This window comes from Schistocerca gregaria, chromosome 8 (assembly GCF_023897955.1).
Source record: "Schistocerca gregaria isolate iqSchGreg1 chromosome 8, iqSchGreg1.2, whole genome shotgun sequence".
In the NCBI taxonomy this organism is placed as follows: domain Eukaryota; kingdom Metazoa; phylum Arthropoda; class Insecta; order Orthoptera; family Acrididae; genus Schistocerca; species Schistocerca gregaria.
The window spans coordinates 7,192,730-7,206,269 of NC_064927.1; the positions used below are offsets into that span (position 1 = coordinate 7,192,730).

Consider the following 13,540-nt stretch of genomic DNA (forward strand, 5'->3'; position numbering starts at 1 on the left):
ATTTGGTCGGTCACGTAAGAGGTTGAATGTAACGAATGGGTGGGAAAGAGCAAGGGCAGCGGCTGTGTAGAACGAAAACACAAATTATCAGGGGTGTGAGCGTTTCGAGATGAGTCATATACAAGTTGCACTTGGACGTCAGTCACTGTGTGGCCTAATAGATAAGGCGCTGGACTTCGGATCTGAAGATTACAGGTTCGAATGCTGTCACGCTCGTGTTTTATCAGTTCTGAAAAAGAAACATACCGTTTTAATGTAGCATTTGAGCAGTACTAAACCGTCTGAATGTTGCTGTTGACCATTTTCTGCTTGGAGATGCTCTTGAGCTTGAAACACACACTACAAGACCGGTGTTAACTAGCGAAATGGTCGGCAGAGTGCCGTCACCGCGAGTTTCCACTGGCACTTGCACATCTAAAACAACGTCGGAAAGTAACTCGTTCGCCTTTTGAGTCACATCAAGTATGAGTGTTAATTTTGATGCCACTAGCTCTGCAGGTTGTCATGCAATTCCTTACCTCTCAGAAATGATTATGAAATAAAAGTGTAGTACGTGACGAGTGTGACGTTAGGAAAACATTAGGCAGCATGGAGAGATTCTGTATGGGACCACCCAACCCAAACGAGTACTGTGTGACGTGCTGCCCGGCAAGCATTCACCGAAGCAGCCCGGCTAGCTCAGTCGGTAGAGCATGAGACTCTTAATCTCAGGGTCGTGGGATCGAGCCCCACGCTGGGCGAAACGGAATTTTGTTCCGCTGCAGATGTAAATTACCGTTTTTCTGATTAACGTGATGTAATGGAAATAGCAACTTTAAACTTTGCCTACGTCTCTGTCAGTCGCAAGGAAACTGTATTTGAAGGTGAAGGTGATTTTGTAGACATGTGTGAAAGACATGTTCTGAAAGGCAAGTGTTGTTGTTTGGAGAGGACATCGGTTACGTGTCAGATGTGTAGCCAAGCAATAATGGGTCGCCATAGCTGCAAATATTAGTCGGTAATATGAAGTGTTGTCTGCTGAAGTCTGATGATCCAGACGACCGTAAGGACGAAGTACGCAAAAGCACCGCTAGGCCGCGCCTCTTTCGCTCAGTGGTAGAGCACTGGACTAGTAAACCAAGGGTCGTGAGTTCCATCCTCAAAGGAAGAAGTCGAATTTTGGAAATCAGTTGCGCGTCGTGGCCGTATAGCAAACAGTATCTGTGATGACGAACAATTAGCGAGATGCCTTTTATTAAGAATTACTCTCAGATGTGATTAATTCGAATGGCGCAGATAAAGCCTTTGCCAAAGCGGTTCAGCATAAGGTGGGACGAGGCAGTCTGAATTACATTTTATAGATGTATTTCTCACATATGTCAGAGCCTCTCGCGGTCGTCGTCGTCGTCGTCGCTTCCGCTGCTTCTGCAGAAGTAGCAAATGGCCATCGTGGCAAATGCGGCGAGGCACGCCCTGCCTTCGATTCCGTATGCACAAAGTGTGTGGTCTTGTTTTCCCAGTCTATATTTGGTCGGTCACGTAAGAGGTTGAATGTAACGAATGGGTGGGAAAGAGCAAGGGCAGCGGCTGTGTAGAACGAAAACACAAATTATCAGGGGTGTGAGCGTTTCGAGATGAGTCATATACAAGTTGCACTTGGTCGTCAGTGACTGTGTGGCCTAATGGATAAGGCGTCGGACTTCGGATCTGAAGATTACAGAATCGAATGCTGTCACGCTCGTGTTTTATCAGTTCTGAAAAAGAAACATACCGTTTTAATGTAGCATTTGAGCAGTACGAAACCGTCTGAATGTTGCTGTTGACCATTTTCTGCTTGGAGATGCTCTTGAGCTTGAAACACACACTACAAGACCGGTGTTAACTAGCGAAATGGTCGGCAGAGTGCCGTCACCGCGAGTTTCCACTGGCACTTGCATATCTAAAACAACGTCGGAAAGTAACTCGTTCGCCTTTTGAGTCACATCAAGTATGAGTGTTAATTTTGACGCCACTAGCTCTGCAGGTTGTCATGCAATTCCTTACCTCTCAGAAATGATTATGAAATAAAAGTGAAGTACGTGACGAGTGTGACGTTAGGAAAACATTAGGCAGCATGGAGAGATTCTGTATGGGACCACCCAACACAAACGAGTACTGTGTGACGTGCTGCCCGGCAAGTATTCACGGAAGCAGCCCGGCTAGCTCAGTCGGTAGAGCATGAGACTCTTATTCTCCGGGTCGTGGGTTCGAGTCCCACGCTGTCCGAAACGGAATTTTGTTCCGCTGCAGATGTAAATTACCGTTTTTCTGATTAACGTGATGTAATGGAAATAGCAACTTTAAACTTTGCCTACGTCTCTGTCAGTCGCAAGGAAACTGTATTTGAAGGTGAAGGTGATTTTGTAGACATGTGTGAAAGACATGTTCTGAAATGCAATTGTTGTTGTTTGGAGAGGACATCGGTTACGTGTCAGATGTGTAGCCAAGCAGTAATGGGTCGCCATAGCTGCAAATATTAGTCGGTAATATGAAGTGTTGTCAGCTGAAGTCTGATGATCCAGACGACCGTAAAGACGAAGTACGCAAACGTACCGCTAGGCCGCGCCTCTTTAGCTCAGTGGTAGGGCGCTGGACTAGTAAACCAAGAGTCGTGAGTTCCATCCTCAAAGGAAGAAGTCGAATTTTGGAAATCAGTTGCGCGTCGTGGCCGTATAGCAAACAGTATCTGTGATGACGAACAATTAGCGACATGCCTTTTATTAAGAATTACTCTCAGATGTGATTAAGGCGAATGGCGCAGATAAAGCCTTTGCCAAAGCGGTTCAGCATAAGGTGGGACGAGGCAGTCTGAATTACATTTTATAGATGTATTTCTCACATATGTCAGAGCCTCTCGCGGTCGTCGTCGTCGTCGTCGCTGCCGCTGCTTCTGCAGAAGTAGCAAATGGCCATCGTGGCAAATGCGGCGAGGCACGCCCTGCCTTCGATTCCGTATGCACAAAGTGTGTGGTCTTGTTTTCCCAGTCTATATTTGGTCGGTCACGTAAGAGGTTGAATGTAACGAATGGGTGGGAAAGAGCAAGGGCAGCGGCTGTGTAGAACGAAAACACAAATTATCAGGGGTGTGAGCGTTTCGAGATGAGTCATATACAAGTTGCACTTGGTCGTCAGTGACTGTGTGGCCTAATGGATAAGGCGTCGGGCTTCGGATCTGAAGATTACAGGTTCGAATGCTGTCACGCTCGTGTTTTATCAGTTCTGAAAAAGAAACATACCGTTTTAATGTAGCATTTTATCAGTACGAAACCGTCTGAATGTTGCTGTTGACCATTTTCTGCTTGGAGATGCTCTTGAGCTGGAAACACACACTACAAGACCGGTGTTAACTAGCGAAATGGTCGGCAGAGTGCCGTCACCGCGAGTTTCCACTGGCCCTTGCCCATCTAAAACAACGTCGGAAAGTAACTCGTTCGCCTTTTGAGTCACATCAAGTATGAGTGTTAATTTTGACGCCACTAGCTCTGCAGGTTGTCATGCAATTCCTTACCTCTCAGAAATGATTATGAAATAAAAGTGAAGTACGTGACGAGTGTGACGTTAGGAAAACATTAGGCAGCATGGAGAGATTCTGTATGGGACCACCCAACCCAAACGAGTACTGTGTGACGTGCTGCCGGCAAGTATTCACCGAAGCAGCCCGGCTAGCTCAGTCGGTAGAGCATGAGACTCTTAATCTCATGGTCGTGGGTTCGAGCCCCACGCTGGGCGAAACGGAATTTTGTTCCGCTGCAGATGTAAATTACTGATTTTCTGATTAACGTGATGTAATGGAAATAGCAACTTTAAACTTTGCCTAAGTCTCTGTCAGTCGCAAGGAAACTGTATTTGAAGGTGAAGGTTATTTTGTAGACATGTGTGAAAGACATGTTCTGAAATGCAAGTGTTGTTGTTTGGAGAGGACATCGGTTACGTGTCAGATGTGTAGCCAAGCAGTAATGGGTTGCCATAGCTGCAAATATTAGTCGGTAATATGAAGTGTTGTCAGCTGAAGTCTCATGATCCAGACGACCGTAAGGACGAAGTACGCAAAAGTACCGCTAGGCCGCGCCTCTTTAGCTCAGTGGTAGAGCACTGGACTAGTAAACCAAGGGTCGTGAGTTCCATCCTCAAAGGAAGAAGTCGAATTTTGGAAATCAGTTGCGCGTCGTGGCCGTATAGCAAACAGTATCTATGATGACGAACAATTAGCGACATGCCTTTTATTAAGAATTACTCTCAGATGTGATTAATTCGCATGGCGCAGATAAAGCCTTTGCCAAAGCGGTTCAGCATAAGGTGGGACGAGGTAGTCTGAATTACATTTTATAGATGTATTTCCACATATGTCAGAGCCTCTCGCGGTCGTCGTCGTCGTCGTCGCCGCCGCTGCTTCTGCAGAAGTAGGAAATGGCCATCGTGGCCAATGCGGCGAGGCACGCCCTGCCTTCGATTCCGTATGCACGAATTGTGTGGTCTTGTTTCCCAGTCTATATTTGGTCGGTCACGTAAGAGGTTGAATGTAACGAATGGGTGGGAAAGAGCAAGGGCAGCGGCTGTGTAGAACGAAAACACAAATTATCATGGGTGTGAGCGTTTCGAGATGAGTCCTATACAAGTTGCACTTGGTCGTCAGTGACTGTGTGGCCTAATGGATAAGGTGTCGGGCTTCGGATCTGAAGATTACAGGTTCGAATGCTGTCACGCTCGTGCTTTATCAGTTCTGAAAAAGAAACATACCGTTTTAATGTAGCATTTGAGCAGTACGAAGCCGTCTGAATGTTGCTGTTGACCATTTTCTTCTTGGAGATGCTCTTGAGCTTGAAACACACACTACAAGACCGGTGTTAACTAGCGAAATGGTCGGCAGAGTGCCGTCACCGCGAGTCTCGAATGGCACTTGCACATCTAAAACAACGTCGGAAAGTAACTCGTTCGCCTTTTGAGTCACATCAAGTATGAGTGTTAATTTTGACGCCACTAGCTCTGCAGGTTGTCATGCAATTCCTTACCTCTCAGAAATGATTATGAAATAAAAGTGAAGTACGTGACGAGTGTGACGTTAGGAAAACATTAGGCAGCATGGAGAGATTCTGTATGGGACCACCCAACCCAAACGAGTACTGTGTGACGTGCTGCCCGGCAAGCATTCACCGAAGCAGCCCGGCTAGCTAAGTCGGTAGAGCATGAGACTCTTAATCTCAGGGTCGTGGGTTCGAGCCCCACGCTGGGCGAAACGGAATTTTGTTCCGCTGCAGATGTAAATTACCGTTTTTCTGATTAACGTGATGTAATGGAAATAGCAACTTTAAACTTTGCCTACGTCTCTGTCAGTCGCAAGGAAACTGTATTTGAAGGTGAAGGTGATTCTGTGGACATGTGTGAAAGACATGTTCTGAAATGCAAGTGTTGTTGTTTGGAGGGGACATCGGTTACGTGTCAGATGTGTAGCCAAGCAGTAATGGGTCGCCATAGCTGCAAATATTAGTCGGTAATATGAAGTGTTGTCTGCTGAAGTCTGATGATCCAGACGACCGTAAAGACGAAGTACGCAAAAGTACCGCTAGGCCGCGCCTCTTTAGCTCAGTGGTAGGGCGCTGCACTAGTAAACCAAGGGTCGTGAGTTCCATCCTGAAAGGAAGAAGTCGAATTTTGGAAATCAGTTGCGCGTCGTGGCCGTATAGCAAACAGTATCTGTGATGACGAACAATTAGCGACATGCCTTTAATTAAGAATTACTCTCAGATGTGATTAAGGCGAATAGCGCAGATAAAGCCTTTGCCAAAGCGGTTCAGCATAAGGTGGGACGAGGCAGTCTGAATTACATTTTATAGATGTATTTCTCACATATGTCAGAGCCTCTCGCGGTCGTCGTCGTCGTCGTCGTCGCCGCCGCCGCTTCTGCAGAAGTAGCAAATGGCCATCGTGGCAAATGCGGCGAGGCACGCCGTGCCTTCGATTCCGTATGCACGAAGTGTGTGGTCTTGTTTCCCAGTCTATATTTGGTCGGTCACGTAAGAGGTTGAATGTAACGAATGGGTGGGAAAGAGCAAGGGCAGCGGCTGTGTAGAAAGAAAACACAAATTATCAGGGGTGTGAGCGTTTCGAGATGAGTCATATACAAGTTGCACTTGGTCGTCAGTGACTGTGTGGCCTAATGGATAAGGCGTCGGACTTCGGATCTGAAGATTACAGGTTCGAATGCTGTCACGCTCGTGTTTTATCAGTTCTGAAAAAGAAACATACCGTTTTAATGTAGCATTTGAGCAGTAAGAAGCCGTCTGAATGTTGCTGTTGACCATTTTCTTCTTGGAGATGCTCTTGAGCTTGAAACACACACTACAAGACCGGTGTTAACTAGCGAAATGGTCGGCAGAGTGCCGTCACCGCGAGTTTCCACTGGCACTTGCACATCTAAAACAACGTCGGAAAGTAACTCGTTCGCCTTTTGAGTCACATCAAGTATGAGTGTTAATTTTGACGCCACTAGCTCTGCAGGTTGTCATGCAATTCCTTACCTCTCAGAAATGATTATGAAATAAAAGTGAAGTACGTGACGAGTGTGACGTTAGGAAAACATTAGGCAGCATGGAGAGATTCTGTATGGGACCACCCAACCCAAACGAGTACTGTGTGACGTGCTGCCCGGCAAGCATTCACCGAAGCAGCCCGGCTAGCTAAGTCGGTAGAGCATGAGACTCTTAATCTCAGGGTCGTGGGTTCGAGCCCCACGCTGGGCGAAACGGAATTTTGTTCCGCTGCAGATGTAAATTACCGTTTTTCTGATTAACGTGATGTAATGGAAATAGCAACTTTAAACTTTGCCTACGTCTCTGTCAGTCGCAAGGAAACTGTATTTGAAGGTGAAGGTGATTTTGTGGACATGTGTGAAAGACATGTTCTGAAATGCAAGTGTTGTTGTTTGGAGGGGACATCGGTTACGTGTCAGATGTGTAGCCAAGCAATAATGGGTCGCCATAGCTGCAAATATTAGTCGGTAATATGAAGTGTTGTCAGCTGAAGTCTGATGATCCAGACGACCGTAAGGACGAAGTACGCAAAAGCACCGCTAGGCCGCGCCTCTTTAGCTCAGTGGTAGAGCACTGGACTAGTAAACCAAGGGTCGTGAGTTCCATCCTGAAAGGAAGAAGTCGAATTTTGGAAATCAGTTGCGCGTCGTGGCCGTATAGCAAACAGTATCTGTGATGACGAAGAATTAGCGACATGCCTTTTATTAAGAATTACTCTCAGATGTGATTAAGGCGAATGGCGCAGATAAAGCCTTTGCCAAAGCGGTTCAGCATAAGGTGGGACGAGGCAGTCTGAATTACAATCTATAGATGTATTTCCACATATGTCAGAGCCTCTCGCGGTCGTCGTCGTCGTCGTCGTCGCCGCCGCTGCTTCTGCAGAAGTAGCAAATGGCCATCGTGGCAAATGCGGCGAGGCACGCCCTGCCTTCGATTCCGTATGCACAAAGTGTGTGGTCTTGTTTCCCAGTCTATATATGGTCGGTCACGTAAGAGGTTGAATGTAACGAATGGGTGGGAAAGAGCAAGGGCAGCGGCTGTGTAGAACGAAAACACAAATTATCAGGGGTGTGAGCGTTTCGAGATGAGTCATATACAAGTTGCACTTGGTCGTCAGTGACTGTGTGGCCTAATGGATAAGGCGTCGGACTTCGGATCTGAAGATTACAGGTTCGAATGCTGTCACGCTCGTGTTTTATCAGTTCTGAAAAAGAAACATACCGTTTTAATGTAGCATTTGAGCAGTACGAAACCGTCTGAATGTTGCTGTTGACCATTTTCTGCTTGGAGATGCTCTTGAGCTTGAAACACACACTACAAGACCGGGGTTAACTAGCGAAATGGTCGGCAGAGTGCCGTCACCGCGAGTTTCCACTGGCACTTGCACATCTAAAACAACGTCGGAAAGTAACTCGTTCGCCTTTTGAGTCACATCAAGTATGAGTGTTAATTTTGACGCCACTAGCTCTGCAGGTTGTCATGCAATTCCTTACCTCTCAGAAATGATTATGAAATAAAAGTGAAGTACGTGACGAGTGTGACGTTAGGAAAACATTAGGCAGCATGGAGAGATTCTGTATGGGACCACCCAACCCAAACGAGTACTGTGTGACGTGCTGCCCAGCAAGTATTCACCGAAGCAGCCCGGCTAGCTCAGTCGGTAGAGCATGAGACTCTTAATCTCAGGGTCGTGGGTTCGAGGCCCACGTTGGGCGAAACGGAGTTTTGTTACGCTGCAGATGTAAATTACCGTTTTTCTGATTAACGTGATGTAATGGAAATAGCAACTTTAAACTTTGCCTACGTCTCTGTCAGTCGCAAGGAAACTGTATTTGAAGGTGAAGGTGATTTTGTAGACATGTGTGAAAGACATGTTCTGAAATGCAAGTGTTGTTGTTTGGAGAGGACATCGGTTACGTGTCAGATGTGTAGCCAAGCAGTAATGGGTCGCCATAGCTGCAAATATTAGTCGGTAATATGAAGTGTTGTCAGCTGAAGTCTGATGATCCAGACGACCGTAAGGACGAAGTACGCAAAAGTACCGCTAGGCCGCGCCTCTTTAGCTCAGTGTTAGAGCGCTGGACTAGTAAACCAAGGGTCGTGAGTTCCATCCTCAAAGGAAGAAGTCGAATTTTCGAAATCAGTTGCGCGTCGTGGCCGTATAGCAAACAGTATCTGTGATGACGAACAATTAGCGACATGCATTTTATTAAGAATTACTCTCAGATGAGATTAAGGCGAATGGCGCAGATAAAGCCTTTGCCAAAGCGGTTCAGCATAATGTGGGACGAGGCAGTTTGAATTACATTTTATAGATGTATTTCTCACATATGTCAGAGCGTCTCGCGGTCGTCGTCGTCGTCGTCGTCGTCGTCGTCGCCGCCGCTGCTTCTGCAGAAGTAGCAAATGGCCATCGTGGCAAATGCGGCGAGGCACGCCGTTCCTTCGATTCCGTATGCACGAAGTGTGTGGTCTTGTTTCCCAGTCTATATTTGGTCGGTCACGTAAGAGGTTGAATGTAACGAATGGGTGGGAAAGAGCAAGGGCAGCGGCTGTGTAGAACGAAAACACAAATTATCAGGGGTGTGAGCGTTTCGAGATGAGTCATATACAAGTTGCACTTGGACGTCAGTGACTGTGTGGCCTAATAGATAAGGCGCTGGACTTCGGATCTGAAGATTACAGGTTCGAATGCTGTCACGCTCGTGTTTTATCAGTTCTGAAAAAGAAACATACCGTTTTAATGTAGCATTTGAGCAGTACTAAACCGTCTGAATGTTGCTGTTGACCATTTTCTGCTTGGAGATGCTCTTGAGCTTGAAACACACACTACAAGACCGGTGTTAACTAGCGAAATGGTCGGCAGAGTGCCGTCACCGCGAGTTTCCACTGGCACTTGCACATCTAAAACAACGTCGGAAAGTAACTCGTTCGCCTTTTGAGTCACATCAAGTATGAGTGTTAATTTTGATGCCACTAGCTCTGCAGGTTGTCATGCAATTCCTTACCTCTCAGAAATGATTATGAAATAAAAGTGTAGTACGTGACGAGTGTGACGTTAGGAAAACATTAGGCAGCATGGAGAGATTCTGTATGGGACCACCCAACCCAAACGAGTACTGTGTGACGTGCTGCCCGGCAAGCATTCACCGAAGCAGCCCGGCTAGCTCAGTCGGTAGAGCATGAGACTCTTAATCTCAGGGTCGTGGGATCGAGCCCCACGCTGGGCGAAACGGAATTTTGTTCCGCTGCAGATGTAAATTACCGTTTTTCTGATTAACGTGATGTAATGGAAATAGCAACTTTAAACTTTGCCTACGTCTCTGTCAGTCGCAAGGAAACTGTATTTGAAGGTGAAGGTGATTTTGTAGACATGTGTGAAAGACATGTTCTGAAAGGCAAGTGTTGTTGTTTGGAGAGGACATCGGTTACGTGTCAGATGTGTAGCCAAGCAATAATGGGTCGCCATAGCTGCAAATATTAGTCGGTAATATGAAGTGTTGTCTGCTGAAGTCTGATGATCCAGACGACCGTAAGGACGAAGTACGCAAAAGCACCGCTAGGCCGCGCCTCTTTCGCTCAGTGGTAGAGCACTGGACTAGAAAACCAAGGGTCGTGAGTTCCATCCTCAAAGGAAGAAGTCGAATTTTGGAAATCAGTTGCGCGTCGTGGCCGTATAGCAAACAGTATCTGTGATGACGAACAATTAGCGAGATGCCTTTTATTAAGAATTACTCTCAGATGTGATTAATTCGAATGGCGCAGATAAAGCCTTTGCCAAAGCGGTTCAGCATAAGGTGGGACGAGGCAGTCTGAATTACATTTTATAGATGTATTTCTCACATATGTCAGAGCCTCTCGCGGTCGTCGTCGTCGTCGTCGTCGTCGTCGTCGTCGTCGTCGTCGTCGTCGTCGCCGCCGCTGCTTCTGCAGAAGTAGCAAATGGCCATCGTGGCAAATGCGGCGAGGCACGCCCTGCCCTCGATTCCGTATGCACGAAGTGTGTGGTCTTGTTTCCAAGTCTATATTTGGTCGGTCACGTAAGAGGTTGAATGTAACGAATGGGTGGGAAAGAGCAAGGGCAGCGGCTGTGTAGAACGAAAAAACAAATTATCAGGGGTGTGAGCGTTTCGAGATGAGTCATATACAAGTTGCACTTGGTCGTCAGTGACTGTGTGGCATAATGGATAAGGCGTCGGACTTCGGATCTGAAGATTACAGGTTCGAATGCTGTCACGCTCGTGTTTTATCAGTTCTGAAAAAGAAACATACCGTTTTAATGTAGCATTTGAGCAGTACGAAACCGTCTGAATGTTGCTGTTGACCATTTTCGGCTTGGAGATGCTCTTCAGCTTGAAACACACACTACAAGACCGGTGTTAACTAGCGAAATGGTCGGCAGAGTGCCGTCACCGCGAGTTTCCACTGGCACTTGCACATCTAAAACAACGTCGGAAAGTAACTCGTTCGCCTTTTGAGTCACATCAAGTATGAGTGTTAATTTTGACGCCACTAGCTCTGCAGGTTGTCATGCAATTCCTTACCTCTCAGAAATGATTATGAAATAAAAGTGAAGTACGTGACGAGTGTGACGTTAGGAAAACATTAGGCAACATGGAGAGATTCTGTATGGGACCACCCAACCCAAACGAGTACTGTGTGACGTGCTGCCCGGCAAGTATTCACCGAAGCAGCCCGGCTAGCTCAGTCGGTAGAGCATGAGACTCTTAATCTCAGAGTCGTGGGTTCGAGCCCCACGCTGGGCGAAACGGAATTTTGTTCCGCTGCAGATGTAAATTACCGTTTTTCTGATTAACGTGATGTAATGGAAATAGCAACTTTAAACTTTGCCTACGTCTCTGTCAGTCGCAAGGAAACTGTATTTGAAGGTGAAGGTGATTTTGTAGATATGTGTGAAAGACATGTTCTGAAATGCAAGTGTTGTTGTTTGGAGAGGACATCGGTTACGTGTCAGATGTGTAGCCAAGCAGTAATGGGTCGCCATAGCTGCAAATATTAGTCGGTAATATGAAGTGTTGCAGCTAAAGTCTGATGATCCAGACGACCGTAAGGACGAAGTACGCAAAAGTACCGCTAGGCCGCGCCTCTTTAGCTCAGCGGTAGAGCACTGAACTAGTAAACCAAGGGTCGTGAGTTCCATCCTCAAAGGAAGAAGTCGAATTTTGGAAATCAGTTGCGCGTCGTGGCCGTATAGCAAACAGTATCTGTGATGACGAACAATTAGCAACATGCCTTTTATTAAGAATTACTCTCAGATGTGATTAAGGCGAATGGCGCAGATAAAGCCTTTGCCAAAGCGGTTCAGCATAAGGTGGGACGAGGCAGTCTGAATTACATTTTATAGATGTATTTCTCACATATGTCAGAGCCTCTCGCGGTCGTCGTCGTCGCCGCCGCCGCTTCTGCAGAAGTAGCAAATGGCCATCGTGGCAAATGCGGCGAGGCACGCCCTGCCTTCGATTCCGTATGCACAAAGTGTGTGGTCTTGTTTCCCAGTCTATATTTGGTCGGTCACGTAAGAGGTTGAATGTAACGAATGGGTGGGAAAGAGCAAGGGCAGCGGCTGTGTAGAACGAAAACACAAATTATCAGGGGTGTGAGCGTTTCGAGATGAGTCACATACAAGTTACACTTGGACGTCAGTGACTGTGTGGCCTAATAGATAAGGCGCTGGACTTCGGATCTGAAGATTACAGGTTCGAATGCTGCCACGCTCGTGTTTTATCAGTTCTGAAAAAGAAACATACCGTTTTAATGTAGCATTTGAGCAGTACGAAACCGTCTGAATGTTGCTGTTGACCATTTTCTGCTTGGAGATGCTCTTGAGCTTGAAACACACACTACAAGACCGGTGTTAACTAGCGAAATGGTCGGCAGAGTGCCGTCACCGCGAGTTTCCACTGGCACTTGCACATCTAAAACAACGTCGGAAAGTAACTCGTTCGCCTTTTGAGTCACATCAAGTATGAGTGTTAATTTTGATGCCACTAGCTCTGCAGGTTGTCATGCAATTCCTTACCTCTCAGAAATGATTATGAAATAAAAGTGAATTACGTGACGAGTGTGACGTTAGGAAAACATTAGGCAGCTTGGAGAGATTCTGTATGGGACCACCCAACCCAAACGAGTACTGTGTGACGTGCTGCCCGGCAAGCATTCACCGAAGCAGCCCGGCTAGCTCAGTCGGTAGAGCATGAGACTCTTAATCTCAGGGTCGTGGGTTCGAGCCCCACGCTTGGCGAAACGGAATTTTGTTCCGCTGCAGATGTAAATTACCGTTTTTCTGATTAACGTGATGTAATGGAAATAGCAACTTTAAACTTTGCCTACGTCTCTGTCAGTCGCAAGGAAACTGTATTTGAAGGTGAAGGTGATTTTGTAGACATGTGTGAAAGACATGTTCTGAAAGGCAAGTGTTGTTGTTTGGAGAGGACATCGGTTACGTGTCAGATGTGTAGCCAAGCAATAATGGGTCGCCATAGCTGCAAATATTAGTCGGTAATATGAAGTGTTGTCTGCTGAAGTCTGATGATCCAGACGACCGTAAGGACGAAGTACGCAAAAGCACCGCTAGGCCGCGCCTCTTTCGCTCAGTGGTAGAGCACTGGACTAGTAAACCAAGGGTCGTGAGTTCCATCCTCAAAGGAAGAAGTCGAATTTTGGAAATCAGTTGCGCGTCGTGGCCGTATAGCAAACAGTATCTGTGATGACGAACAATTAGCGAAATGCCTTTTATTAAGAATTACTCTCAGATGTGATTAATTCGAATGGCGCAGATAAAGCCTTTGCCAAAGCGGTTCAGCATAAGGTGGGACGAGGCAGTCTGAATTACATTTTATAGATGTATTTCTCACATATGTCAGAGCCTCTCGCGGTCGTCGTCATCGTCGTCGTCGTCGTCGTCGTCGTCGTCGTCGTCGTCGCCGCCGCTGCTTCTGCAGAAGTAGCAAATGGCCATCGTGGCAAATGCGGCG

The 13,540-nt window shown here is 46.7% G+C and overlaps 9 non-coding genes across 9 annotated transcripts; all 9 read left to right on the forward strand.

The window, feature by feature from the left end:
* Nucleotides 1–667: 667 nt before the first annotated feature.
* Nucleotides 668–740, forward strand: Trnak-cuu (transfer RNA lysine (anticodon CUU)). Its single transcript has one exon. It is a non-coding gene; the product is annotated as a tRNA-Lys (tRNA).
* A 1,431-nt stretch (nt 741–2,171) lies between these two features.
* Nucleotides 2,172–2,244, forward strand: Trnak-cuu (transfer RNA lysine (anticodon CUU)). Its single transcript has one exon. It is a non-coding gene; the product is annotated as a tRNA-Lys (tRNA).
* Nucleotides 2,245–3,674: 1,430 nt separating this feature from the next.
* On the forward strand, nt 3,675–3,747 carry Trnak-cuu (transfer RNA lysine (anticodon CUU)). Its single transcript has one exon. It is a non-coding gene; the product is annotated as a tRNA-Lys (tRNA).
* A 1,429-nt stretch (nt 3,748–5,176) lies between these two features.
* On the forward strand, nt 5,177–5,249 carry Trnak-cuu (transfer RNA lysine (anticodon CUU)). The gene has a single exon. It is a non-coding gene; the product is annotated as a tRNA-Lys (tRNA).
* A 1,433-nt stretch (nt 5,250–6,682) lies between these two features.
* On the forward strand, nt 6,683–6,755 carry Trnak-cuu (transfer RNA lysine (anticodon CUU)). Its single transcript has one exon. It is a non-coding gene; the product is annotated as a tRNA-Lys (tRNA).
* A 1,432-nt stretch (nt 6,756–8,187) lies between these two features.
* On the forward strand, nt 8,188–8,260 carry Trnak-cuu (transfer RNA lysine (anticodon CUU)). The gene has a single exon. It is a non-coding gene; the product is annotated as a tRNA-Lys (tRNA).
* A 1,442-nt stretch (nt 8,261–9,702) lies between these two features.
* Nucleotides 9,703–9,775, forward strand: Trnak-cuu (transfer RNA lysine (anticodon CUU)). The gene has a single exon. It is a non-coding gene; the product is annotated as a tRNA-Lys (tRNA).
* Nucleotides 9,776–11,238: 1,463 nt separating this feature from the next.
* Nucleotides 11,239–11,311, forward strand: Trnak-cuu (transfer RNA lysine (anticodon CUU)). Its single transcript has one exon. It is a non-coding gene; the product is annotated as a tRNA-Lys (tRNA).
* A 1,423-nt stretch (nt 11,312–12,734) lies between these two features.
* On the forward strand, nt 12,735–12,807 carry Trnak-cuu (transfer RNA lysine (anticodon CUU)). The gene has a single exon. It is a non-coding gene; the product is annotated as a tRNA-Lys (tRNA).
* Nucleotides 12,808–13,540: the final 733 nt, after the last annotated feature.